The 16898-nt window shown below is 43.7% G+C and overlaps 1 protein-coding gene across 1 annotated transcript in view; it reads right to left on the minus strand.

Moving 5' to 3' along the window:
- The window catches only part of RNF115 (ring finger protein 115), a 54894-nt gene that overhangs the window by 37058 nt on the left and 938 nt on the right, over window positions 1-16898 (minus strand). The window lies entirely within an intron of this gene.

Consider the following 16898-nt stretch of genomic DNA (forward strand, 5'->3'; position numbering starts at 1 on the left):
TAAACAATGGGATGATAGTGATAGTGATTTTTAAATGGGGTCACAGAGTCCCATGTATCAAACTCACACATCATCGACTATTCAACCTAACTCCCCATCCCCCAAATTAATCTTCTGTAAAATATAAAATGAATTATATCATTCCTCAGTTTAAACTCTTAACTATTTCCCAGGACTAGGGAGATAATTACAGGAGCAAGGTGCCTGCCCTGCAAGCAGCTGATCCCAAATGTGGCCCTGACACTCACAGGGTCCCGAAAACTGCCAAGAGTGACCACCCTGAACACTGCCAGATATGGCCCAAACCAGATCCCTAACCCCCAAAAATTTTTCAACTATTTCCCAAAACCCTTTGCGCACTCCAACATAAGTAATTTAATTTCCTTCACTCATCAAGTTTGTTCTTGCCTCTCAGTTTTCCTACACACCGAAAACACTGCTCTGTAACTTTCACAACCCCATCCCCTCCAGTAACTGTTTGTACAGTTAGGACCCTCATCAGTTAGGCCTCCATTTAAACATCAGACCACAGGGCCAGAGAGAGAGTACAGCAGGTAGGGCACTTGCCTTGCACGTTGCCAACCAGGGTTTGATCCCTGGCATCGGCATCCCATGTGGTCCCTTGAGAACCACTAGGAGAAATTCCTGAGTGCAGTGTCAGGAGTAACCCCTGAGCATCACCAGGTGTGACCCAAAAACAAAACAAAAAATTGTAAATATCAGATTCAAAGATCCAACACTCATCACCAACATAAAGTGCTTTTCTCTTAATATTTTATTTTAGTGCCCTTTTTTAATGTGCCCACTCAATAAGTTCTAAGTCATAATAACAGGATCACATCAGTCTTATTCTCTGCTACATGCTTAAGACTGATGTGTTCCAACATCCAAAAGGAGAGAGAGAACAAAAGGGAATGCCCTGCCACAGAGGTGCAGCGTGGGAGGAATACTGGGATCATCGGTGCTGAAGAATGGGCACTGGTGGAGGGACGGGTACTCGAGCATTATATGACTGAAACACAAGCACAAAAAGTTTTAAGTCTGTAAAAAAAATTAAAAATAATAAAATAAAATTAGAAATAAATAAATGAATCACTGTGAGGTGCAGTTACAGACTTACAAACTTTCAAGCTTACATTTCAGTCTAAATACCAATTTAACTCTATGAAATTCTAATTATTTGAGCAATAAATATGTTTAAATAATGATAAATAAAACTGTCTATTAATTAAACAAAAAAAAAAAGACTGATGTGCTCAATCAGTACTTACAGAGTAAATGAACACAAGACCACTAGCTACACACCTCACAGCCAGGAGCCAAAACACCTGCATGTGCTACCGAGGAAGGGCAGAGTGTGCCATCCAGAAACCAGTGGAAGAACAGACAAGTCCATGGGCAAGATGGGGGCTCTGCATGCAGGAGGCTGGGTGTGACTTCACAGCACCAGAAGTGGGCCTCAAGCAATGAGCCAAGAACCACCCCCACACACACAGCTGGGAGTGAACACCCCCACCCTCTCCCCATCACAGAGGCAGCAACAGCAAAGAAAGTACTATGGCCAGGCCCACTGATGAGTCAGTCTCCAAGGGAGGAGGGGAGTATGCCTTCTCTGCTGAGCAGAAACCGTGGCCCAGGGGCCAGAGCGATAGCACAGTGGGTAGGGCGTTTGCCTTGCACGCGGCCGACCCGGGTTCCATCCCCGGCATCCCGGTCCCCCAAGCATTGCCAGGAGTAATTTCTGAGTGCAAAACCAGGAGTAACCCCTGAGCATCACTGGGTGTGACCCCACCAAAAAAAAAAAAAAAGCAAAGAAACCGTGGCCAGGTGCTCACCCAGATGCAAGTTCTAGGGATGAAGAGGTGGCTCCACATGGCGACAGGCACACATGCGCACTCCTGACCACAAACCTCAGCAGAGAACAAAGGGAAACATCCTCAGAGCCAAGATACTGAATGATGAGACGAACGGGACACTCTGTGAGCCAGGCTCAGAGATCCAAGACATGAGTGAGGTTGGACCCAGCATCTGGGGTCATTGACAATACAAAGGAATTTGCAAAGCTCTGTCTTGGTCTACTCAGAGCAACCACAAATCTCTGGCCAATTTTTTTCTTTAACCCTAGAAAGTTCGTTTTAGCTTCCATGAGAAGGAAAAGGGGTGGCCAGGTAGAGTTCAGCAACTAGAGCACTAGTGAGCATGTGCACACCCTGGATTTCACCTCCGGCACCACATTCCTCCTCCAGATGCCCAGCATCATCAGTGTGGCACCAGAAGTGACAGAGAGAAGGGAAAAAAAGCACAGAGTCGAAAAGTTTGGGTATCTGTTCAAGTGGAACTGAAGAACTCAAAGTGCTAGAAGAATAAAACACGGCCTGATCACAATCTAGCAGAGTCTGAGATTTCAGAAGTTTGTTCAAGTTGACCACATGGCCCAAGATACGGCGATGGAGTAGGACTAAATCGCAACTAAAGGTTCTGAAATAAGTTTGGTGGTGTGGTGGGCAGAAAAACATTTCTAAAAACCTGCAGCACAACTGGGAAGACCAAAGCCAGACACAAGGATGCTGGCTTTGAGGAGAGTGATTATCTCATTCCAAGAGGGCTGGAAGCTTTCCCTCTCCATCTGCAAAACCAGAGCATAATTTTTCAGGAAAACAACAGTGCTGTCATGGCTCATTAATGTAGCCAGCGACTCATTAAAAAAAAAAAAATTTCCAGCATTTTAAGAAAGAATAAGGAATGAAGGATCCAGAGACAGGGCACTTGCTTTGCATGCACCAATACAGGATCAAATCCCCAGAACCCCAGCTGGTCTCCACAGCATGGCTAGAAATCACTCCTAAGCAGAGAGCCAGAATCAGTCTCCTTGAGCACCATTTGGTTCCGCAAAAGAAAGAATAAGGACTGAACTCCAGGGACTGACACCTACAAGGCAAGTGCTCCACCACTAAGCTACATCCAGAGCACTGACCCAAAAATTCTGAAATTAGTTACCTGAATTCAAGAAAGCTAAGTGATTGTTCCCTGGCCTATTCATCAGAAAGAAAACCAGTTTACAGAAAAGAAAACATTGCACTCCATTTTTAGTGTGAGTCAGATCTACATGACTTCAACACTGCAAAGAATCAGTTCTAGGCCAATAAAGCTGTCACAATTTATGGCTGCACTCACTCAGCAGTAATAGTCACAACCTTCATCATCTTCTTTCCTCCATTCTCTATGTCTGAACTCTGACATTATCAGGAACTACAAACAGGAGTGCCTAATCTACTGACCTTCTTCAGCTTACTGCGCAACAGGGCAAAAAATCAGGTCACAGGACAAAGCGCAATTTGATACAAGCCTGATCGGATGGACAAAAAGCCAAATTTTCTAAAGGGAAAAAAAAACTAAACAAAAATTATCAGAAAAAATTAATATCATCATCATCATCATCATCATCATCATCGTGAATATCATATAACACAATACAGTCAGAACAGGTTTAGAGTGCTATTTGCCTGTGCACAGCAAGGGCGGTAAAAGAGACCACAAGGGCCAGAGAGACAGTGTCGTGTGGTGGGTAAGCTGCTTGCCTTACACGCAGCTGACCCAGGTTCAACCCCTGGCACCTCATATGGTCCCTCAAACATGCCAGTATGATCCCTGAGAGCAGAGCCAGGAGGAAAACCTGAGGACCACTAGGTGTACATCCTGACACACATACAAAAAGAACATAGAGACACAGATATAAAATAATAAATAATCCAAAAAGTTTTGTTTAACTCTGATATGTTCCATCACTATTCAAAGGAAAAAAATACATTCTTATATCCAACTTGAAAAATCCTCTACTTAAAGAGTCCTACTGGCAGATAGAATCATCTTGCATAAACTGACAACATTATTCACTCAGTAAATACATTCTAAGCTCTACATTCTAGCGTATAGCAAGAGAAGCATGCTTGGAAAAACATGCATACCACTAGGATTAAAATTCAGTGAGATCATGGACAAAGTTTATGTTCTTTAAAACCACTGGGCTGGAGAGGGAGTACAGTGGGTAAGGCACTTCCCTTGCACAGGGCTCACCTGGATTCAATCCTGGCATCCCATATGGTCCCCCAAGCACCACCAGGACTTATTTCAGCCAGGAGTAACCCCTGAACATCACTAGGCATGGCCCCTACCCACCAAATAAAAACCATACATTGGCGGAGAGGGGCAAAGAGACATCCAGGGGTTTAGGCACTCACTAATAAAAATGGAAGGGAAAAAAATTAGTATACTGCTTATCAAGTTATTTTTTACTGTTATTGTTTTTATTAGACTGGAGCGATAGCACGGTGGGCAGGGCATTTGCCTTGCATGAGGCCGACCCGGGTTCGATTCCTTAATCCCTCTCGGAGAGCCTGGCAAGCTACCGAGAATATCCTGCCCACACAGCAGAGCCTGGCAAGCTACCCGTGGCATATTCAATATGCCAAAAACAGTAACAGTAAGTCTCACAATGGAGATGTTACTGGTGCACACTCGAGCAAACTGATGAACAATGGGATGACAGTGCTACACTGCTGCATTGTTTTTATTATGCCAAGGCCTGCACACATAGCCTCACACATGCAAGGCGGGCACTCTACAATGAGCCACCTCCCCAGCCCTAGTGAATATTTAAAACAAGTCTTCCCTGAGGCACCTACATTTGGCACAAAATAATAAACTATAATTATTTGGTTTCCCAATCAGAAAAAGGTTGTAAAATTTAGGACATTAAACATGATTCTCACTTTCAATGATTTTTTTCTAAAAGGAGGCCAGAGCCAGCTATGCTCAGGGGTTATTCCCGGCTCTGTACACAGGACTGACCCCTGATCATGCTGGGCAATCGACTCTATGTGCTGCCAGAAATTGAAGTCAAGGTTGGCTGCATGCAAGGCAAGGGCCTTACCCACTATACTATCTCTCTGATCCCCCTTCAACAATTATTTAATCTAAAAACACACAAAATTAAGATCATCAAGGAAAGCTAATTTGCCTCTTACATGTTATTAAACAAAAAGCACATTAAGCACCATTATAGTTTTCACACTAAATTCCACCCCCTCAGACACACGGTTCATTAAGTTAAAATTCTTTAAAACTACTTACATCAAAATAATAATAGGGGACCTGAGCAATAGTACAGCGGGGAGGGAGTTTGCCTTGCACACAGCTAACCTGGGTTCAATTCCCAGCATCCATATGGTCCCCCAAGCACAACCAGGAGTAATTCCTGAGTGCAAAGCTAGAAGTAACTCCTGAGGTCCTCCAGATGTGACCACAAAACAAATAACAACAATAATAACAAGTCTCGAGTAACCTGGGATAGCTTAACACAGAGCACCTGCAGAGCAAACTTGAGGTGGTAAAGCCTCGAGTTAGATTAGATCCCTGGCACGGTGCCAGTGACTGTATGGGAGCAATGCCATCAGCTCTGCGCTTTAGGATTCCTGTCAAGTATGCTGAGTGCCACAAATAAAATGCTCCTCCAAGCAACTCCTAACTGAAAAGTAGGCGAACACCACAATCAAGTGTGTGCGACACACTAGTCATTACAACAGGAAAAACACAGGAAAGAGAAGGGGGGAAAGGAAAATTTAAAAACATTAAGGCACATACAGATAATCTGGTGAAAAATAAAACTACTATTAAAAATCAATCAAGAGCTGGAGCAATAGCATAGCTGGTAGGGCAATTGTCTTTCACATGGACAACCTAGGTTCAATCCCGGGCATACCTTCTGGCCTCTTGAGCACCACCAAAGTGATTTCTGGGTGCATAGCCAGGAGTAATCCCTGACCATTGCCAGTGTCACCCAAAAAAGCCCAAAAAAAGAAACAAACAAACTAAGAAGCTTCTGCACTTCAAAAGAAACAGTGACCAAAACACAGAAAGAGCCCACAGAATGGGAAAGAATATTTACCCAATACCCATCTGATAAGGGATTAATATCAAGGATATACAAGACACTAGTAGAATTGTACAAGAAAAAAACCTGCAACCCCATCAAAAAATGGGGAGAAAAAATGAAAAGAAAAAATGAACAGAAGTTTCCTCAAAAAAGAAATACACAAGTGGCCAAAAGGCACATGAAAAAATGCTCCACATTGCTAGTCATCAGGGAGATGCAAATCAAAACAACAATGAGATATCATCACACACCAACAGAGACTGGCACACATTCAAAAGAACAAGAGCAATCAGTGCTGGCATGGATGTGGGAAAAAAGGGATGCTCCTTCACTGTTGATGGGAATGCCAACTGGTCCAGCCTTTCTGGAAAACAATACAGACAGTCCTTCAAAAATTAGAAACTGAGTTTCCATATGACCCTGCAATACCACTTCTGGGAATATATCCCAAGGATGCAAAAGAGCACAGTAGAAATGACATCTGTACCTATATGTTCATTGCAGCACTATTCACAATAGCCAAAATATGGAAACAACCCAAGTGCCCTAGAACAGATGACTGGTTAAATAAACTTTGGTACATCTACACAATGGAATACTATAGCTACTAGGAGAGATGAAGTCATGAAATTTGCTTATAAATGGATTAGACATGGAGAGTATCATGCCAAGTGAAAAGAGTCAGAAAGAGAAGGACATACATAGAAGGACTGCACTCATTTGTAGAGCATAGAATAACATCACATGAGGCTGACATCCAAGGACAGTAGATACAAGGGCCAGGAGGACTGCCCCATAGCTGGAAGCCTGCTTCATGAGCGGAGGGGAGAAGGCAGATGGAATAGAGAAGGGATCACTAAGAAAATGATGGCTGGAGGAATCAGTCAGGATGGGAGATATGTGCCAAAAGTAGATAATGGACCAAACATGATAACCTCTCAGTGTCTGTGTTGCAGGCCATAATGCCCAAAAGTAGAGACAGAGTAAGGGGAATATTGTCTGCCATGGAGGCGGGGGGAGGGTGGGAAAGGGGGGATATACTGAGGATTTTTTTTTCTTTTTGGGTCACACCCAGCGATGCTCAGGGGTTACTCCTGGCTTTGCACTCAGGAATTACTCCTGGCAGTGCTTGGGGGGACCATATGGGATGCCGGGGATTGAACCCGGGTCGGCCGCGTGCAAGGCAAATGCCCTACCCGCTGTGCTATCACTCCGGCCCCATACCGGGGATATTGATGGTGGGGAATGTGCACTGGTGGAGGGATGGGCGTTTGATCATTGTGTAACTGTAACCCAAACATGAAACCTTCTAACTATCTCACAGTGATTCAATAAAATTTTTAAAAAAGAAAAGAAAAATAGGAATAGGGAAAAAAAAAAGACCCCCCCCAAAAAAAAGAGAGAGATACTCAACTAATGGAAAAGTAGTTTAACAGAACATTCCCTTGTGTCATCAATTTCTTTAAGCCAATCTTTTATTCTTAAATCTACAAGGGTTGGTTTTGGTTTTGGTTTTGAGGTATATATGGCTGGCTCAGGGCTTACTAGTACTAAGAGGTCATCATCGGTACGATTCTTTCTAGTTCTATCCACATAGCGGAGAAGGTAGGATTTCACCTTTCCTTACAGCAAAGTAATAATCCACTGTGTATATGGGCCAGCTTCCTTATCCACTCACCTGTTCTTGGGCACAGGATTGTTTTTAGATCTTGGCTATGGTGAATTTAAGAGCAGCTCTTCCACCTCATGATCCCTATACACCCACTTCATGCAACATGGTCAAGCACTGTCACCAGCACCTCAGATCCATTCAGCATTTGATTTTTCAACTAATTTTTTTTTTTTTTTTTTTTTTTTTTGCTTTTTGGGTCACACCCGGCGATGCACAGGGGTTACTCCTGGCTCTGCACTCAGGAATTACCCCTGGCCGTGCTCAGGGGACCATATGGGATGCTGGGATTTGAACCCGGGTCGGCCGCGTGCAAGGCAAACGCCCTACCTGCTGTGCTATCTCTCCAGCCCCTCAACTAATTTTTGATAGCTACCTTTCACAGACACCTTTCACTGTTGTTACATTTTCCACAATCCTCAGTTACATTATACATTGCTATATTATATATGGGCTGAAGCATAGTGCAGCGCGTAGGCTGTTTGCCTTGCACGCGGCCGACCTGGGTTCGATTCCTACACCACTCTTGGAGAGCCCGGCAAGCTACCGATAGTATCTCACTCGCACGGCAAGCTACCCGTGGCATATTCAATGCCAAAAACAGTAACAACAAGTCTCACAATGGAGACGTTACTAGTGCCCAAGCAAATCAATGAGCAAAGGGATGACAGTGACAATGATAATGTATATAATATATATAAATTTTACAATGTATGTTCTATATAAACTACATGTAGAGTGTATGTAATATACAATGTGTATTGCAACAATCTCATTGTTAAATTATTGCTACAGTTTTCTATGGCCAGAGCTAAGAGCATCTTTCCTGGAAGCATGTGGCTGAGTCCAAGTCCCCTATGCCCCACATGTGTTGAATGTTACCCTGCAAGGTCTGTGATGTGAGCCTGCTGGCAATGCCTGGAGCCTCAGGGCACCTCACCATGTGTGTGTGCATGTAAACCCCAGAGAGTACAACTACAAAATGTGCAAGCATCACCACTGAATTCACATACTCATCCGACAGTAAGATGACCTCCTCTTCCCCGCCCCCCTCGACCCTGAAGAGTGTGTGTGCAGCTGGGCAAGCACTGAAGCCTGGCATGTGCCCAGAAAAGGGCACCACCACCAAATTCACACATCCCACCCGAGAGAGATCCATGTGTGGGCAGGTGGGCAGGCACTGCGGCCCAGCCTGCACCCAGAGAACAACCATGGCCAATTCATGCACCACCAGCAGTCAGGTCTAAGCAGGCCCTCAATATTCAGCAGCAAAAAAAAAAGTAAAGGGAGGGAGAAAGAGGAAGGAACAAACAAAAGTCCAAAACAAAAATTACCTGTTATCTCAAATTTCATATAAACATGTAAGTAAACTATACAGTGAAATTGTAATTACCAAAGCCTAGGACCAAACAAAATTCTATATGTGAAAAATCAAGGTTTTCTGAATTCTAATATGCACTGAATGTCCAGAAAGCAACTAATGGAAAAGTTTAAAAGAAAACTGGGCATATTTGTACCTTTAAGGAGAACTAGTCACCATCCCAGTGACTAGTTGCCATTCCTGGTATTAAAGTTGTTAGTATCTTGCTTTGTTTGTTTGGTTTTGTTTTGTTTCATACCCAGCAGTATTCTGGGAATACCAGATCTCGGGGGTTGCTCAGGGGTTGGGCCCAGCAGTGCTCAGAGAATCATGCAGTACTAGGGATCTAATTTGGGTCTTCCACAAAGCACACACTCAGCCACTGAGCAGTATCTCCATCCCTGCAAATATCTTCAAAGTAGTTTGCTTGGGAGGCCAGAGTGATAGTACACAGGGAGGGCTTTGCCTTGCACACAGCTGAGCTGGGTTTAATCCCCAGTATCCCAGATGGTCACCCAAGCACCACCAGGAGTAATTACTAAGTGAGAGCCAAAAGTAATCCCTGAGCATCACCGGTTGTGACCCAAAAAGCCAAAGGAAATAAATAAAGATGAAGTAGACTGCTGGGAGTCAGGGAACTGGCTCATAGGGGTGGAGTTCAATCCTGGGCAGTGCCTGGTCCTCCAGCTAGAGTCAGTATGTCCTCCACCTCCACAAAAGAAGTCACTTGAATAGCTGTTTGATCAGTGATGGTGCCAGTATCTATTAACATAAATTAGTGTGTGTGCATATATATTCATATACACACTTCTTTCCTGTTCTGAACAATTATTTGCAGACTGAAAATTGTGTTGTTTCAGCACGAATTGCTTTCTTTTACTTATCCTTTACCTTACCTCTAGAAAATTATTTTATTTTTTAATGTGTGTAACAAAGTTAATATACCTTTAAATATAATTTCATTAAAAGAAGCATTTCAAAATACAAAATACAAAAACTGTTATCTGGGAGATACGGCCTTTACCTGTCTCTCTAAAATAAGTAAAAATAAAAAATTAATAAATAAAATAAGTAAAATAAACTCATTCCTCTCTAAAACAAACTAAACTCATTCCTAGTCAACTTACAATCAAAGATCACATAGCCCCATTTCTCTGACTGCCTCCAATAGATGAACCTCTGTATCATTTTACAATGGGATGTACTTCAATAAACCTGGAGAGTCCAATGTCTCAGCTCCAGGCACAGAAGAAGAATGAGTAGTAGAATAAGGAGTGGTGGTAGCTTTGACATGCCCTCTTCACCAAGAAACAAAGTTTGGTGGGCCAGGGAGAGAGCGCACAGGACTAAGAGCAGGCTCTGCATGCAGATACCGAGGCAGTCCCAGCACCACCAAATTCCTCAGCTACCACTTGAAGCATCTGCACACCATATGAGGATGTGCCAGGAATAGCCCCTGAGCATCGCTGGTTGTGTCCCCCAAACAAACCAAAAACAGCATACAACCTTCTTGAGCTTATAAAACTTTTAAGAAGTATAAAAGAAACATTGAAAGTAAATCTTGATAAGCTATAGAAAAATTAGAAGTTAAGCTTGATGCCTGCTTTCTGCTTTGTTTTCAAACTGAAATTCCCAGCTGTGTGACCAGGTACTTGCAGTGTTGCTACCTCAGTTAACTCTCAACTGACAAAAATGTGGATACTTTCCTGAGAAGTTGACCTACATGTGAAACTTGAGAGGAGTTCTCCTATTCCTCCCATCTCAGTGACTGCAAGAAGAGAAAGTGACCCAACAGATACTGCAACACTGAAACTGCAGTCATTCACCACTGCCCTAACAAGCCCTAGAACTTCACTAAAATTTTATTGTCTCTGCCACCATACTAAAAATTCTCATCACGATCACAAAATTAGAAATCAAACTTATTCCAGAAGAAGTTTTTTCAGCACCACTGATACTAAAAGACGACGATTTGCCCTGTATTCCTCTCCATCACAGCTCAGCCGAGGCACTTTAACATTTGGGGCTCCAAAATTCTTTGCCCTGTGCATTCTATCCCCAGCCACTATCCACTGGGTGCCAGGATAATTCTCTCCCTCCCCCAAGTTGCAACAAGCAAAAATGTCACCAGTCACTACCAAATGTCCTCTTGGGAAGCAAAACTGCCTCCTCCTCTACTCCAGCTCCTTGTCAACTCATTTCTTAGGTTCTGGGAGATGGAAAAGTAGCAACATCCATGGACTCTTCATTCTGGGACCCCTTCTAGTGTGACTTGAGGACAGAAACCTCTACTCTTCCAGCAAGATGCTTTCAGCCCGAGTTCTCTCCCTCAACACAAGTCAAGGTCACAAAAAGCCACGTTAAAAACTGAAAATGGGGGCTGGAGCGATAACACAGCAGGTAAGCGTTTGCCTTGCACACAACCAACCCAGGTTCAATTCCCAGCATCCCACATGGTCCTCCAAGCACCGCCAGGAGCTTCCTGAGTGCAGAGCCAGGAGTTAACCCCTGTGCATTGCCGAGGGTGACCCAAAAAAGAAAGAAAAAAAACTGAAAATGGAAAACATTAGCATACATTTGGTACTTTCCCCAAAAATAATAGAAATTTCATATGCAGTGAGTTCAATGTTATGATTTTTTAATTCTCTGTCCTTCCTCATACTAAAAAGCCCCAAAGATTTCCCCCAACAAACACAAATGTTTATCACCAGATTTTTAAGAGTAGAACTAGAATACAAGATTTATGTATATTTGTTTTTCCTTATAGAAAATATATTTACTGACACTATGTTCAAACATTAGCTGTTAGTACGTATATTGTATACTCAGAAGTTTGTTTTTTTTAATCTTGCAAACAGTATATCCACTTTTTAAATATAACTCTTGGGTATTCAACTCATCAAATTATGTATTCACTGAAGAAATACTTAATAATCAACTGCTAAATAGCTTTATTATACTAATCAGACTTTTATTCTGGTAAATAGCAGAATTTAAGATACCCAATTATTAAAACCTCTCAAACCCAGTTCAACTCACTAATTCCTTCCTTTGATTCAACAACACAAGTAACAATACTTAGACACTGCCCTGGGACCTTTCTAAGAATCATGCAACTTAAAAACAACTACAGCAGGCAGGGTGCTTGCCTTGCATTACAGTCAACCTGGGTTCAATTGCTGATATCCCATACAGTCCCCCACAGCACCACCAGGAATAATCCTGAGCACAAAGCCAGGAATGACATCTGAGCATCACCATGTATTCCCCCCCACCCCCCGCAAAACACACACACACACACACACACACACACACACACACACACGAAACTTAAGAGTTAAATAAATCACAAAGTTAGTTTTGTTTGTTTTCCCGTAATCTGTGGTGGGGGTTTTAGGGGAAGGAATACAGGGTTTCAAGCACAAGTGAGACTCATGTTGTCCCACACCCCCAGCCCCTTTTGCAACTCAGTATGGGGTGTTAGGAAAGTTTTCCCATATACAGGACATAAAAAATACAGCAAAGTGACAATGACAGGTATAAGATCCAGGTAAAGAAACAAACTAGAAGGGCTCAGAGGCAGAGCATCTGTTTTTGCATACAGGAAGTCCAGGGTCCATCCCTAGCACCACATGGTCCCCTGAACACTGCTAGCTGCAACCCTAAGCACTACCTGGTGTCGGCCAAAAACAAACAGAAAAAGGCAAACTAGATAACATTACTAACTGATAATGATGACAAGTTATTAGACCAAACAAAAGTGAGAGATACTGAGAGGGACAGAGAGAGAAATCTGGAGTTCCACAAGGCAGTGCTCAGGTGAAGGAGCTGGGAGCTCTTCCTCTAATAGGTTCAGCTTATCTGAATGACCCAGATCCCCAGAAACACCTAAGAACCCCCTAGTCTCTACAATACCAAAACAGTGCACTCAAAATATAATATACCTTATTTGTCTGTCTAAAGTTGCTGCTGCTGTAGTTCCTTTCATGTAATATTCAATCCAGACTTAGAAGGCAAAGGACAGGGAAGACCTCCCTGGGTGTAGGGATGCCTCACCCAGAGACACCAGTTGTCTCCTAGAATCTTCTGCGGTGTTTTGAATCATTCTACGTTACCTACTTGGTCAGCACCTGGTGATCAAAAGAGGTATGCCATGTGTGAACATGAAATCCTAGGGTTTCAGCCCATATAGTCAATATTCTTAACTTTCAAATCCCAGAACTTCACTAAAATTATTCTCACTATAGGGACTGGAGTAATATAGGATAGTGGGTAGGGTGTTTGCATTGCATGTGGCCAATCCAGGTTTGATTCCTGGCATCCCATATGGTCCCCTGAGCACAGCCAGGAGTGATTCCTGAGTGCTAAGCCAGAAGTAACCTGAGCATCATCGGGTGTGGCCCCAAAACAAAATTTAAAAAATTTTTTACTGTAAATAGGAAAATATTTTAGATCAAAGAAGTTCCTCTGTAACTCTTTACTGCTAGAACAGACCCCTTGTTGAAGTCTACATAATGGTATCTCTTAATATATTTGCATTCTCAATGTCCCTTCATGCCATCCCCTCACTTCTTGTCTTGCCTTTGTCTCTGGGTCACGAGCAGCAGAGTTCAGGCATTACTCTGGACTCTCTATGTGGGGATGCTGTTCCCAAGGGACGCCAGTGGGGATGAGCCCAGGGATCCCTCTGCAGCTCCTCTCATTTCTGAACATCTTCTTCATAACTTTCCTTCAAGGCAGACGTGGCATCAAGCACACTCCAGACTGTCTCAGGAGCTAGACAGAGGAGCAGGAAAGAAGGGAAGAGCCACTGCTCAGAACCCACCTCGCACACCATGTCCACAAACTCAGAGGCCTAGTCACTCAGCCCCATGTGGGATCTGACCCCAGAAGCCCACTTGAGTCTAGCCCCACCACAGCCACGTGCACAGCACCACTAACAGGTACATAACCCCTGATGACACCACAACCCAAAACCCATGTGAGGCCCACAAAGGCCCTTCTGCAAGCACTAGAGCACAAGGGCAGCACCTTGTCCACAAGTGTGAGGACCTGGTCACAGCTACAGTCACACACCCACAAGCAAGAAGGAAGCAGGTGGTGGAGGGGCAGACAAACAAAACTAAAGACAAGATACAATGAATGAGAGCTATTGAAGTAAGGCAAAGTTATAACCTGATATTATGCACATTTTAAAAAATTGTGTTGATGTTAATGCTTTTGGTAGAGAGTCATAGCCCTTCACCACTACCAATGTGCCAAAAACCTTCTGCCACTAGCCTCATGTCATATCCAGTGCAGAAAATTACTAGATATAAAAGTAAACTGGGCCCATGGGTCTTTAGAGTAAAAAAAAAAAAAAAACCAAAAACAGGAAAACAAATAAAAACTAATAGTCATGGGGCTGGAGTGATAGCACAGTGGGTAGGGCGTTTGCCTTGCACGCGGTCGACCTAGGTTCGATTCCCAGCATTCCATAAGGTCCCCTGAGCACCGCCAGGAATAATTCCTGAGTGCAGAGCCAGGAGTAACCCCTGAGCATCACCGGGTGTGAACCAAAAGCAAAACAAAACAAAACAAAACAAAAAAACAACTAATAGTCATTTCAGGGCTGATCTTGGGGTAAGAGACTGCTATTATCTGTGAAAATTTTGGAATGAATCAAAAGTGCTGGACTCTGGGACTGTGAAAGGCGGAGAAGGCAGAGCTAGTCCTTAGAGCACAGCATGGCCCACCTATCTCAGTCTAACTCTCAACAGTGCTAGCAGCTCTGCCCTCCAGTTCTGCTTCACAACCCACCTCTCAGCCCTGCTCCCCCATTCTGTTTTCAGCGTACTTCACGGTGCACCAAATACCAAGAGCTAAGTCAGCTCTGAAGAGGCCGTTGTCCCCTAACCCCCACCCCACCTTCCACCCCCAGCTGGGGGAAGGAACCTCAAGATCACTTACTCAAACCAAGATGAAATCAAGTCACAGCCCCCTGTATTTGGAGGAGTGACATGATGGTCCCTGTAATTCAGTCCAGACAAAGGAAAACCTCATCCAAAGAAAAAACCAGGTTTAGGAGCAGCTCAAGGGATGGGGTGCTGCCCATTCTGAGGCTAGATACACACACACACACATACACACACACACACACACACACACACACACACACACACACACACACTAGTTTCCGGTAACATTTGTCCAGTTGTAGAAAGTCATGCTAATATATGCCAGGTACTTAAGAGATAGAGATTTGAGCTTATACAAAGTATCACTTTAAACTCAAGTTTACACAAAGTATCACTTTTAAAGACTCTCCTTTCTAACGCAACTAATAGGACATGTCTCTCTTCCTCTGACATCACCAGCTGCACTCTATCCATCCTCACTTCCTTTATACATTGTTGTTCCTTCCCTGTTTATCTTGTGTTTCTAATAAAACAGTCAGGTCCCTAGAGGCAAGAACTAGTTATGCCTCCAAACAGCCCCCAGGAATTTGAACAGAGAATCTTATGTATATGCAGGAAATACTTTTGTTAGGCCTCAATTTACAAATCAGGCATGACAGAGTAAATCAGACAGAAAGATCAATAATTTCTAGAGGCATCAAAGCAAGGCTTAGAAGAACGCCTGAAAAGTCTTACTAAATTGCCCCTTTTCAAGAGCACTTTGAAGTGAAGTTCTGAGGTAGTAAGAAAAAATAAAAGTTGTGGAACGTTAAATAGACTTCTTACTCTAAAAGCAAATACTGAATAAGAAGTCAGATAGAAAACCTAAGTCTGGGCTGGAGCGATAGTACAGTGGGTAGGGCTGTACTTTGCCTTCCACGCAGCCGATGTGGGTTCAATCCCCAGCATCCCATATCGCCTGAGCTCCACCAGGAGTAATTCCTGAGTACAGAGCCAGGAGTAACTCCTGTGCGTGGTGTGATACAAAAAGGAAAAAATAGAAAAGCTAAGGTTGCAGTATTCAACAAGATTGGAGAGATAGTACAGGGATTCAGGCATTAACCTGGTTCGATACCCCAGTACCTGCATAGGATCCCTCTGCCAGGAGAGATCCCTAAGCACGGAGCCAGAAGCAAGCCCTCTGCACCACCAGGTGTGGCCAAAAACATAAAATAAATAAAAAGTTGGGTCTGGAGAAATGGTGCGGAGAGAAGTTAAGGCACTTGCCTTGGTGGGGGTGACGGGAGAAGGGGTGGTGGTGGGCGGAAGGGAAACTGGGGACAGTGGTAATGAGAACGGACACTGCTGAAGGGACAAGTGTTGGAACATTACATGGCTGAAACCCAATCATGAACAACTTTGTAACTGTGTATCTCATGGTAATTCAATATTTAAAAATTAACCAATTTTTTAAAACTATATAAGGCAGCAGTTTTTAATTCAGCTATAAAACAAAATCAGACTGAAAACAAAACCCAAAAAAAAGGCACTAGTCCACCCCCAACTATGGTCTCCTGACCCCCCAGGAGTGGCCCCTGAGCATAGGGCCGGAGTAAGCCCTGAACACAGTCAAATGTAACTCCCAGCCACAAACACACACACACACACACACACATACACACACAAAAAGTTAACATTAACTTGTCACTGATTGCACATACAATCTGAGTTACAGACTGCCTCTGTGGGGAGAGAGACCTGGAGGTTCTGATGTCCGCTGCGGGGGGGGGGGGGGGGGGGTGGAGGGGGGAGAGGAGAAAGTGTGTGTGGGGGGAGGGGTAAACACCACGACGACAAGGCTCTGGCAGCACTGAAATGCGGCAAAAAGACACACACAGAGCCGGAGTCAAATCGAAAAGCAAAACCCAAAGCACGAGCAACTGAAACTGCAAGTCTGACACTGGAGACCGGCAAACGGATGGGGGGTTGGGGGAGAAAGGGAATGCCAAGTCTGGAAAAGTCCAACTCTCCGTACAAAGGCTGAAAAAAACAGCCTTTGGG

The sequence above is a fragment of the Sorex araneus genome, chromosome 5 (assembly GCF_027595985.1).
Source record: "Sorex araneus isolate mSorAra2 chromosome 5, mSorAra2.pri, whole genome shotgun sequence".
NCBI classification, from domain to species: Eukaryota; Metazoa; Chordata; class Mammalia; order Eulipotyphla; family Soricidae; genus Sorex; species Sorex araneus.